We start from the raw sequence: 12,967 nt of genomic DNA, 5'->3' as shown, positions 1-12,967 counted from the left end.
CTTGGTATTAAACTCAACTCAGATATGGATCCCACTAAAGGGAAGGGCTACTTGTCTTATGATAATCTGTTGGTGAAAAGAGCTTCAACTCATCAGGCAATTGTTGAACCGAAGTGGAGACCCCTTGGGCATGGGTGGGTTAAATTGAGCACTCATGGGTCGTTTGTGGATAGCGAGACGGCAGGCGCGGGTATGATTCTTCGGGATTGGAGGGGCTCGATCATTTTTTCTGCGTGCAGATCATTATACTCTTGTAGAGATGCGGTTGAAGCTGAATTGTGTGGAATTACGGAAGGTCTATCCCTGGCCATTCAAAGATCGGACCTTCCAATTGCCATTGAATCAGATTCGAGGTTGGCGGTGTCTTTGATCTCGTCTGGTGAAGTTGATCGTTCGGTTTATGCCTCATTGGTGAATGAAATTAGGCTTCTTTTACGTCTAAGACAAACTTGTATTACTCATGTCTCACGTGCTCAGAATAAAGCTAGTGATAGTTTAGCCAGGTTTGCTCGAGTAGAATGCCAGACTATGACCTGGTTAGGTTTTGGGCCAGATGAAGTCTTGGGTTTTGCCCGTGATGATTGTAAAGACTTTACTATTTGAGTAATACAAGTGTTATCACCAAAAAAAATGTTTTTGATCAGTCGCCGTCACCACTCACTCGCAAAACCGACCACAGCCCAACGACGATTCTGCGCAGGAAACAGAGCAGGCGGTAGATGCTCAAAAGTGACCACAGCCCGGTCGTTTGAAAAAGGTTTGAGACGCGCGGCTGTGATGCTGCAAAAAATTCGTCCTTCCTTAGGCGGATCATTCAGGCCACCATGTCATATGTATCCTTTCTTGCAAACTACTGCATCGGAAACGATGACGAGCCCAGTAGCGCCAGCACCGCCTCCGCCGTGAGGAGGTTCGAAAGGTTCGCAGACGGCGCCGACAAGTTCATACGGGTTCGTGGAGCTGGGTCCTCAAGTCATGGGCTGCTTTTGCCCCTGATAAGATCACGACATGGATCCAGAGAGTGGATAATACCCAATCTATTTTGTCCAAGGGGAGATGTAATGCCCTAAGCTGTTGTGCAAGTATGTAGCCCATGGCCTTGATCTTTATTCAGCCTTTCCATAGATTATCTAAAAAAATCAGTCTTTGCATACTCACTTGTAAGATTTTGAATCGCGCCAAGTGAAGAAGAGTTAAACAGTAGATTATCAGGACATGTCTTGTCAAATCAATTGTGCTTAGCTTTCTACGCTGCTTGACTTTACGGGAAATTTGAACCATCAAACGATTCTTTGATGCAGTATCATGTCAGATTATAAGATTAGACAGTTTGTTAACACCAAACTCTTTCATATGGTTCCTTACGTCTATTACTATAATTCTTTAATCCAGTGTACATGCCGGATCCGTGGCGCAATGGTAGCGCGTCTGACTCCAGATCAGAAGGTTGCGTGTTCGATTCACGTCGGGTTCAATACCCCGTATTATATAAACCGGTTCTTTTTCATTCTTCTCCGACTTCCTTTTTCTTTTGAGATACTGCTTTTTGCTTTTTTTTTAAGACAAACTGCAAAGCTTTATTAGGTCGTCACAATGTTTATAGGGACGAAATCAATGTCGTTGGGCTGGCCTAACCAAGCATGGCGGCCAACTCCAAGAGATAAAGCATAAACCCCATTTCCTCGGCCCGTGAAGTTTTTTGAACAAGACACGGAAAGCACAGCCCGAAAACCCCGATCCTCTTCCAGTCCATTTTCCCTTTTCTGCGTTTAGCTAATTCTAGGCCTTACCCTAAAAAAAACTAACTATAGGCCCTGCATTTTCCTCGGGCCATGAAAATCCTAACTTAATAATGTCTCAAAACTCAAAAAAGAAATAGTCATTTCACACAAAAAATCGCGAAGCTTTAGCGTCACCCAACCCGGTGCACCAAATATCCGCCTATGTTTCTTTTTCCTATATCCGGCGCAAGCAAAATAATGCAAGATAAATATCATCCTTTGTCCATAATGATGTTATGCAAGTATTATAATGCAGTAATAATTGAAATATAGTATTACAATTCAAACATGAAGTTTTCTAATAAAATAGTTTAAATTTGAATTTAACTTATTCAGATATATTTTTTAGTTCACCTCTCGAAGCCCCACAAATGCTCAGGCGGATATGTCGATGCATTTTGATAAGATTCTTAAACATCACCGGATTCTGCTCTGGAAGTTGGATTGAATCACACATGCACTCTAATTTCAAACCGTGGCGAACTTCATCACGCTCATCGTCCACAATTATATTATGCATGATCACACAGGCTGTCATCACCTTCCACAACGTCTGTATATCCCATGTTTTGCAGGTCATCGAACAGTGAGCTTGGAGCACTCCAATTGACCTCTTAACATCCTTTCTATCTCTGTCTTTAGGCAAAGTGAGATCTTTTCTTACCCCTTAGACTAGAGATGGTTATGACGAAGGTCGCCCACGAAGAATAGATATCATCACAAAGCTAATACCCATGTTGTAGTCATGACCATTCATTGTATAGTTGCACGGAGGAGCTTCACCCGCACACATATCCTTGCAAACAATGAAGACCGCTGCAACACGCTAATGTCATTGTGAGACCTGAGCATCCGAGTAAAAAAGTGCCAAATCTAAAGGTTTTGTTATGCGGCCGCTTCAAGAATGATGGTGGGCTTCTTACAATGGCGCTGATATTGCACACTTGTTGAGCATATGTGCAATTCCTTCATTGGCGGGGAATCCATACCTGACCACCCTCTTACTTCTGACAGTTTCATGAGTCATTTGGTGTCTTTGATAGTTAGTTCTCTCAAATACTCTGGTTCAAACACCTCCTCTGCGTACACTTGCGCTCATGTGCGTGCTTACCTGGGTTGAGGCCGAAAACTAGATTTCACTTGTTCCACTAGATCGCTATTTTCCGCTCATTTGCTTGAACTGCTGGTCGGCTTGCTCATTGCCTCATTTCAGGTCAGTTGATTTTTGTCCCAACTATGTTATTAGCTCAAAAACACCATCATTGATTTTTTTGGTTTGCGAATTTGACATAATATATTCTGAAATACATAAAAACTTTCACGAATTTTAAAATTGTTTGCAAATATGAAACATGTTTATGAGTTAGAGAAAATTGTGAATTCCAAAAAAGTCTATGGATTTGAATAAAGTTCATGAATTTGAAAAAAAAATGGAGATGAAAAAATTGTGATTTTTTTAAATGTCATGAATTGCAAAAGAAAATGCAAATTTGGAAAGAAAACATAATTTTAAAATATTATGACTTTAAAAAAGTTCATGGATTTGAAAAGGATCATAATTTTGAAAAAAAGATCATGAATTTCAAATTCATGAACTTCAGTATTCATAACATTTTAAAAAGTTTGTGACTTAAAATATGTAGAAAGAAAGAAAAGGAACCGAAAGGAACACACATTAAAGAGAGAAAAAGGCATAGAACATACTAGTTTTTTTTTTTGAGAAGAACATAGAACATACTGGTACGTTCACATAACCGGCTGCAAGGTTCAACAGAAATTCCTACATGGGGTGGCCCAGTACATAACTGCTCGCTACGGGTGCGTGCCTCTTTTACCAAACATACTACCCCTCCCTAACAAACTATAAGACATTTTTGCAGTTTAATTTAAACTGCAAAAGCATCTTATATTTTGATACAAAGATAGTATATTTCAAGCTATAAAAGCATCTCCAACAGAAATCTAAAATAGAGTAATTGTCCAAAAAAGCTTTGTAGGCCATTCCAACCAAGAAATGGTGCGCCAACAACTGCCCTATCTTTATATTTTTACGGCTCTAATTTGAGGTAGCCCTAAAAAAACACCATTTGTGTTGCAAATATACAACACACGTGCAGCTGCCGCAAACAAAAATGCAGTCCGGCGCAGCTCCCCCCCCCCCCCCCCCCCCCTCCTATGCCACTGCCGCTACCAAATTCGGCCTCTTCCAGCCACAACCACCATCACCGCATCACTCGTCGTCGGATGCGCCACCCCCTCCGTTCCTCCGGCCGCGGTACCACCGCAGCAATACAATTGGTCATGGCAACACCCTACTTGGCCACAGCCGCCACCATCATCGTGCCGACCGATTTCGGTCACCAGCCTCCGCACCGCCGCAACAATTGAATCCATCGCGACAGCACCCCGCTCGGCCACAACCGCCACCATCATCGCGCCGACCGATTTCGGTCACCAGCCCTAACGCCACACCTCTCCGCCGTCGGATCCACCTTCATCGGTGAATCGCCGCACCATCGCCTCGTGGAATTACCACTGCCGCGAGCCAAGGAGCAAGATGGGCTTCCAAAAACTTCAGCCATGGCAGTCCGACTGCTACGCCGCTTACTTAACGTGCGATGGGGAAGCATTGGCTCAAGACGTTCGAAATGATGAAGCTCGTGCGTGTTCATATCGCGCGTTGGAGGCTCGGTCAGCCGAAACGTGAGATGAACTTTCCCGAAGTCGAATCCCAGGAGGTGTGAGAGTTCATTGGTCCTGAAGGGCACATTGTGCCCCACAAGGAGAAGAGGGAAAATATTATCATCCTGGAGCAGCCCAACACCCCTGAGAGAGATGAGGCAACTATGACAAGGTTAGCCATGGAAAATCCACATCTCATGTTGGTGGAGTACGAGTTCTTTGGGTAACGCAATAAGACAGTGAAGAGGGAGGACAAGGCTAGCCCCTCAAGGGTGATCAAGGTCGAGTTGGATGATGAGGTTCAACCTAACGAGGTCCAACATAACGGACGAGATTGACCGAGACAATCTCAGCGATGACGAGTTGTTGTCTCTAACAGTCTTTAGTTAAAGTTTAAAATTGCATGTTTGTTTAGTTTGCATGCTTACAGCTTTAAACGTTTGGATCGAAATATGCAATTATCGAACTTTTTTTGGATGTTTTGGGTGCGCTATTTTACATTCTCTATTGGACCAATGGTGCCATATTTTACATCATCTGTTGGAGGAAGAAAAATATGAGATGCTCTAAAAAAAGTTTTGAGCGCCATATTACATCACCTGGAGATGCTCTAAGCATCAAATAGGATATCGCGCTCTTATATGGCCCTTCTGACAGATTAGCATGGAAACATATGCACGCCTTCACATTGAGTCGATCCATGTAGCAAAAGCTATTGATAGTGTGCGCGTTGATGTTTTTCTTTTCCTAGTATTTTTTGCCTTTTTATGGATTTGTAGAGAAAACACAGAAAAACACAAAAAATTAAAGGTCTATGTTTAAGGAAAACATTTTTTGAACATTTCAAAAACGTTAACAATGTTTAAGCATGGACAATTTTTAACTTATATTTTTTTGAAATTTATGAAATTTTTTAATAACAAGTTCTTTTAAAAATGCATCATTTTAAAATTCCAATCAGTCTTCCAATTTTTATAGGAAAAACTGATTTTTTAATTAGAAAAAACAAACATGTTTTCAAGAATATGAACATATTTTAAAAATTCCAACATTTTATTGAAATTTTAGGCAAAATAGGGCCCAATACTTCTACAAGGTTTCCAAAGTCATAAAAGAACCTAAGAGGAATCTTCTAGAATTGTATGTTGTGCGGCTTAAAATGGGTCGCCCCGGTTTTCATTGCCACCATGCTTTGTTGTTCCATTTGTCGTAGGATGTTTCCTATTTAGCACGTAATGTGGGGCGCGGCTATGTCCGTGCTCGGCCGGCCCAACAATCACGGAATTGCTAAAAAGAACAATCACGGATCGCGTCACATTGAACTCACTGGTGATTTTGTTTTTCCCTTCTATTGTCTCGTCATATTTTTTGTTTTCCTTTTGTTTTTCATATTTTCTACTTTCTTCAATCTATATTACTTGTCTTTGATTATCTAAATACGGATGTATGTAGACACATTTTTGAATTAGATACATCTATATATAGACAAATCTAAAACAAGTAATATGGATCGGAGGGAGTACTGGTTTTTACATTTTGAAACAATCTAAATATATATTACCAAAAACAATTCACATAAAATTTGGAAAAATGTTAATAATCCATTTGAAAAATGCTAAACGCGCATAGGATTACCCATGTGTACGAAAAACATCTGTGAAATCTAAAACATGTCGCACTTTTAAAAAAATGTACGAGACATGCAAAATATGTTTCTACAATGTAAAAAATGTTTGCGTAATTCAAAAATAATATATATACATTTAAATAATGCACATTACATTCAAACAATCTTCACAAGTTTCAAAAATGTATTTGTGACATTTTTTCAAAAAGAGTATATGATGTAAAAAGGTTGTTCGATTAACAGAAAAACACTTCGTACCATTAAAAAACTTATGTGACATTTAAAAAAATCAGTGAATCAAAGAAAAAACATGACATTTAATATATTTTTTACTTCCTTTAAAAATGTACGCAAATTTTCAAAGACATATTCATCGAAGTTCAAAAAATGTCTGTGACAAGTTGCAAAAAGTTTAAACAGCGTGAAAAATGTTTGTATAGTGAAGACATGTTAATTGTCATTTTGACAATTTACAATGTGTATTTGAAAAATATTACCTTGTTTTTAAAGAAAAGGTTCAAAACACGTATTTTTTCAATGTGCATAATATCTTTGAAAAATATCCGAAGTGTACCGAAAAAATGATTCAAGTGTGTACTAAAAGTGTACATTGTCTGCCGAGAAAAAAGCAGACATGTGTTAAAAAACTGATTTAAACCAACGATGAAACAAAAAAGAAAAGCACAAAATCAGAAAAATACAAAGAAAACCAGAAAGAAACAAAAGTAAACCAAAAGTATAACGAGGAAAGAAAAAATGAAGAAAATCATGAAAAAACAAAGTATAACGAAAGAAAAAAAAAGAAACCATAAAACCCACTAAAAAACAAAGAAAAATCAAAAAAGGAAACGAAAAAGAAAAAACAAAGAAAAACACGATCACAGCGTGCCAACATACAACTTTCATTTTAGACGAAGCGACTTCGCTAATGGGCCAGCCCGTTTTGCTAGCCCCATGAGCGGCAGCACATAGCCATGACCCATAATACAGTAGTTGTCCAGCAAACCGTTTTTCTCTCTTTATTATTATTATTATTCCATTTCTAAATTTATGAATGTTTTCTATGACTAAGAATTTTTTTAAACTCGGGAATAATTTTAAAACTCATGAACGTTTTTAAAATTTCTAATTTTTTATATTCATGAATATTTTATAAATTCATGCTATTTTTAAAATAGAGAACTTTTTGAAAATCCAGGAAGATTTTTCAAATTCACGAACATTCTAAAAAAATCTGTAGTAGCCATTTTTTAGACGGTTTTAGAGAGGACGCATCTGGGTCTTTCTAGTGGCGTGATCTCATGCACACGTAGGACGTGCTTAGAGGGGTGACTAGAGTTGAGGTCAGTAATGAAAGTTCGGTACTCTTTTGGAAGGATCTATGCACGAGCAAACCATTGATGATTCCCTTCCGCCAGCATTCTCGTTCGCTAGCAATGAGGACACGTCCGTGCAAAAAATTCTGAGATTGAATACTATCGGGGAGGTCCTGTATTAGCCTCTGATGCCTCAGGCTAGAGAGGAGATCCATGACTTGCAGCAGATCACATCGTGGATTGATCCTAGTAGTAACGTTAATGACAAATGGGTCTGCGTTTGGGGTTACAACAAGTTTAGCTCTACCAAGATCTATGGTCGGTACTTCAGATATGTACCTATTGATGTGGCTTTTTTTTTTCTGGATTTGGGATTCAAAGTGCATAAATAAATGGAAGGCTTTCGCGTGGCTACTCATGGCTGATCGGTTGAACACGAGAAACATGTTGCGGAGATGTCACTATCTGCTGGACAATGAAACCTATAGTTGTCTGGTCTACCATGACCCACCCGAGAAGACCATCACCCATCTATTTTTTGAATGCCGTTTGTGGCCAGTTGTTGGAATGACATAAGGATAACCTGGCTGAATTTGGGGTCCAGGCTAGCTCTTGTGCATGCTGGAAAAACCAATTGGAGAGGGCCTCTTTTCATGGTAGTCTTTATCATTGTAGCGTGGGGGGGGGGGCTTGGAAGGAGAGGAACAACAAACATTTCATGAAGATTGCACCGTTTCCTGACTCTTGGAGGTCTAGATTCAGACAAGATCTTTCTATGCTAGTGCATAGAACTGAGAGTAGCTTACACCCTTCATCAGTCCCTGGTGTCCTCTATTTAGTTTTTTGCTGTAACTTTGAACTAGCCTTCTATTTGTTGCTCTTACTTTTTTTATCCTTCCCCTCCCCCCACCCTCAACTTTCCTTTTGTACATATGTAACGGTTCTTGGGACTCTTGAATTTATTTAAAATTCAGTGGGAGCCTCTCCCACTCTCATCAAGCTTCAAAAATAACTACTAGTATTTTCTTTTGATAATCACTACAGATAAGATTCCCTTTTTGTGTCTTTTCTACCAAAAAGTGGTGGAAGACACATGGTTTTACTATGAGCCAACTAAAATGTTTTAGTTTTCCTTTTTAGTGAACATTGGTAGGCACCCAAAGGTCCCTCAAGTTGGCATTCATATGAAAGTTAACATAACATCGCATAGAGGGCCTAGAAAGTAACAAAAAAATTACAACGTGGGATATGTGGGAGGAGATGTGCAAGGTATCGCAATACCAGCTAAGGAGGAAATACATGACATTAGTGTGGATTGCCTGCTGTCGCTGCTTGCTAGTTGTTCGGACATGGCTCACAACATGATCATCATGCTTTTCTAGAGAATCTGGCAGATTCGGTCATATGTCACTCACGGGAAGGATTACACGCCAACACAGGTGTCGATCAATTTTCTGGTGAGTTACATGTTGTCTATTCTAGATGCTCGCAAATATACTACGAAGGAAATGATTGAAGGAAAATGCATGTGGAAGATATGTGGGTTAGCCGATGATCAAATCGGCGACCCCTGTGTTACCGTGGATTGCACAACCATGCTCCATGCGAGTGCACTTTCGGTGGTTGGTTCATTCATGGAGCAGGATGGAACTTCGGCAGTAGGGATGGTACTGAGGAGACATGATAGATCGGTTATCTTCTCTGCATACCACTTAATGATCGATATGGCGTTGGCTCATCAGCATACCGAGTTATCAGTTATGGTGCAGTCTGACCCTTTAGGAACTGGATCGCTCAGTTTATGGTCATTTAGTTACTGAAATTAAGTCTTTAATGGTCGTTAGGAAGTTTGTTCCCCGAAAACTTCACAGGTCTCAAAATAGAGATGTTGATTGCCTGGCAAGGTATAGTCGCTCTGAGCATTTCATGGCTGTGTGGCTTGAGAGAGGACCTCCATGTATTGAGAATTTCTTGCCTTTCGATTGTAACTCTATTATCTTGGCATAAACAACTATTGATCTCGCAAAAAAAGAGATAGCTCATTCGAAAGTCCTATTCTCATCCCAGCTCAAATGAACCCTAATGAATAGTAAAGTCGAAAACATATATAGTAAAAACATTCAAAAAATTCTGATTTTTTTTGTGGCAAACTTTGACAAATGTTGTATGCTTAACAAATTTCAGCACGAAATGACATTCGTGGAAGTCGTGGAAAAGAAATCAGTACTCCAAAATGTTTTCAAAACAGGCTTTTTTTAGCATCAATTCTGTTTTTGTTTGCCAAGATTTCCACGGATGCCATTTCCAGCTGAAATTTTGCAAGCATACCAAATATTTGTCAAAGTTCACCACAAAAAAAAGAATTGTTTGAATTATTCTACTACTTTTTTATTTTACTCTTCATCAGGGTGCATTTGAGCACGAGAGCAGATACTCTACGTCCCGAAAGTCTATTCTAATTATGAGCTCAAATGCACCCCAATGAACAATAAAATTGAAAAATTTAATGAAAAACATTCAAACCGAAATTTCGTCCGAACTCATTGTACACCATATGTTTATTGGTATCTCTAGACTAGATTACATGGCAGTTTAAGAACCAACGTTGATTGGATGGTTAAGAGGGTATGATGTGACAAACCATAGATCAAACCTTAGATTTCACACGTACAATGTATCTCATAAAAACGAAAAATGCTTTCAGTTGGAGTCGAGTGTGTGTTATAGTGATGTGTGCATGTGCGTGTATCATAATGTATGCGTGTGTACTCAGTGTTTCTAAAAAACATGTCGACCTGCGTCCACGTTGATATACTCGTACCATACAAGAAGGCAGAAGCAGCCCCTTGAAGGGCTTTGCGTTTTGGAGCTGAAAAACAGGGGTCAACGAACCAACATGCTCAGCCCATCAGAATTCAATTTCTAGACTGCACACTGGTGCTTGTATTTTTCTGAATTTATTTCAGCCCTTTCGGTGATGTGTGTTCAGTAGGAGAAAACGTTCCCATTGACTACGAAAGCGTCTGTGACGACTTCGTCAATCTCAAGATGATGTGCCAATTCAGTTTCTCAAAAATGCTTGTAAAAATAGGATGTGCGTGCGTGTGTATTTATAGGGATGAGTTTACATGTGTATATTTGAGCGTTTGCAGCTGTATTTGTTGAAAAAGAAAAGAAAAAACATGCCGTGGTGACATCCTGCGTGCGTCTCATCAAATAATTCAGCCAACTTCATTCACCCGTGTGTGGTTGGGTTGCAGTATATTTTGCAGCGCACCAGCAGTCCGGCCCTGCATGCCCGCCGGCTTTTTGTTCCCGCCATGGTACCTACGAAGCATTGACTTCCGCAAAAAGCTCAACAACTCCTCTGTGCTGCATGCACGGCACGACTCGTCTTCATGTTTTTTACCGTCCGATTTTGCTGGGAAACAAGAACGGCGAGTGAGACAATGCAATCATCGCATTCACCGCAAAAAAAGATACGGGGACGACGACAATGCAATGGCCGAGCTCGCTCATGCCACTGCTTTCTCCTGCATGCTTTCTCGAAGCATAAGAGTTCTCGTGCTGAGCTGCTGACCCGTCCGTGCCATGTACAACGTGGGGACCTGGCCATGGGCAGCCCGGCCCGGACGGCCCGACCTGCCCAGCCCAAAAATCCCGGGCCGGGCTGAGCCCGAACATGCCATCGGGCCAGGCTCGGGCCTAAAAATCAAGCCCGACGGGTAGATCGGGCCGGGCTTGGGCCTATGAAAAAAAATGTGTTTTAGCCGTGGTCGGACCGGGCCGGGTCAGGCTTTTCCAAGTTCAGGCCGGGCTTGGGCCCGATTTAGTAGGCCCGGTGGTCGGACCGGGCCGGGCTCGGCCCTAGGTTTTCAGCACCGGGCTTTTTTTGGCCCGGCCTGAGATATGGCCAGGTATACGCGGGGTGAACAAGTTTGACTGGTCACACAACAAGTATGTGTGCATCTAGCTCAGCTCCGTCGGTTGATGGCAGGATTACGACTCCTTCAGTCCACACAAGACGTCCATTTTTTGGAATTTATTAGTGCATCTCCATCGCTGACCCACAAATTTGCTGTGGCATTTGTCTCTGAACAAGGGATCTGTCCACGGACATGGATGCAACCATGCAGGAGCCAGCCATCCGACGCCGCGCGCATACATTTCAAGCCAGGTTTCGATCCATCGAATGAAATTCGTGCAAACACGATGGATTTTAATAAAAAACGGACGAAATTCTTTCATTTCAAACATTTTTCATTACATTTAGAACACTAAAAAGCGATATGATCCTAAAACTATCCTACGACGGCGGCCGTCAACCACTTTCTTTGTATTGCGCAATGGCAACCACGTCCTCCATCTGTTGTCTCGTCTCCATGAACGGTGGCGGAGCTCAAGATCCGTGAAGTGAAGGTGCGGATTCGACGAGGAAGAGTAGAACATGAGAGACGGACCGACCCACTTGGGATACAATGCCCTGCCGCCTCTCATGCCCTGCTCATCCTCCGAGGAGTCCGCGACCTGTCCGTCGCCGGGGCCGGTGGACGTGAGGTCGACGATGGACGTGGATAGTCCGGCACTGTCCACCTGCCACACGCGCCCCTGAAAGTTGGACGGCGACGCGTAGGAGGTGTAGCTGGTGGTGTTCTCGTCCTCAACCGCCTACGCTGCCAGCGCTTGTGCGGCCGCATCCGCTTCTGGTTGCGCCGTACTGTGTTGAGAGCGGCGCGTTGAGTACGCGCGGCCTTTTAGAACGCCCGTTGCTCCGCAACGAAGTTCGGGTTCGCCACGGCCTCTTGGCTTGCACCTCGCCGTTGATTTGGACCTTCGCCAGCTGGTGCTGCTCGAGGAGGAGTAGGTTGTACCTCTGCTCCTTGTGCGCCTGCCGGAACGCCAACATGGGAGCCGACGCATGCTGCTCCTCATCCGCTATGGCGGCGTTGTTGTGTGCGTGCGCCTGCTCCATGGTCATGCCGGCATGCACCGGCGTCGGCTCCGGCGGGGTGTCGGACCCCGTTTTCATTGTGGGGACATCGTTGCAAAGCTCGGGGGAGCTGGCCGGCAAGATGGTCTCGATCCGCCTAGCACGGCGGCTCTGCCAGGTAGCCACAAGGGCGGCGATCTCGTGGTTCATCTCTGTTGACACGCTCTCCCATGGAGTGTTCCCGCTTGCGGTCATGATGGATGTGGTGCAAGGGATGAGGATGTGGAGCGGATGTGTTGTGGTGTGGAGTTTAGTCGGGTTTGGCCGCCTTTAAATAGCGGCTTCCGGTGAGGCCAAGCGTCCAAGTGCGTCAATGCGCGGTACCGGAGTTGGTTCCTGGGCCAGCGAGCCTGCTTAATGGGGGCATACAGACGGACGGGCACCGAACGAGCGTGGTAGATATTTGTCCCGCCCCATACAGAAAACGTCGCTTCGGCATCGAACACGCGCGGACACCGGGGACGTGTCGTGGGTGGGGCTCTTGGCCGGCGCGCCGCTTCATTGCTGGCGCTAGTGAGAGGCCGCGTCTGCTCTCGGCCGGTGTCAATACGGAGCGGCCGCTCTGCGGCGG

General features: G+C 42.9%; 1 non-coding gene across 1 annotated transcript; it reads left to right on the top strand.

Annotated features, from left to right (window-relative positions):
* The first annotated feature begins 1,402 nt into the window (after window positions 1–1,402).
* On the top strand, window positions 1,403–1,474 carry TRNAW-CCA (transfer RNA tryptophan (anticodon CCA)). Its single transcript has one exon. It is a non-coding gene; the product is annotated as a tRNA-Trp (tRNA).
* Window positions 1,475–12,967: the final 11,493 nt, after the last annotated feature.

The sequence above is a fragment of the Aegilops tauschii genome, chromosome 5 (assembly GCF_002575655.3).
Source record: "Aegilops tauschii subsp. strangulata cultivar AL8/78 chromosome 5, Aet v6.0, whole genome shotgun sequence".
Taxonomy (NCBI): Eukaryota; Viridiplantae; Streptophyta; class Magnoliopsida; order Poales; family Poaceae; genus Aegilops; species Aegilops tauschii.
This window is presented reverse-complemented; position numbering and strand designations above follow the sequence as displayed.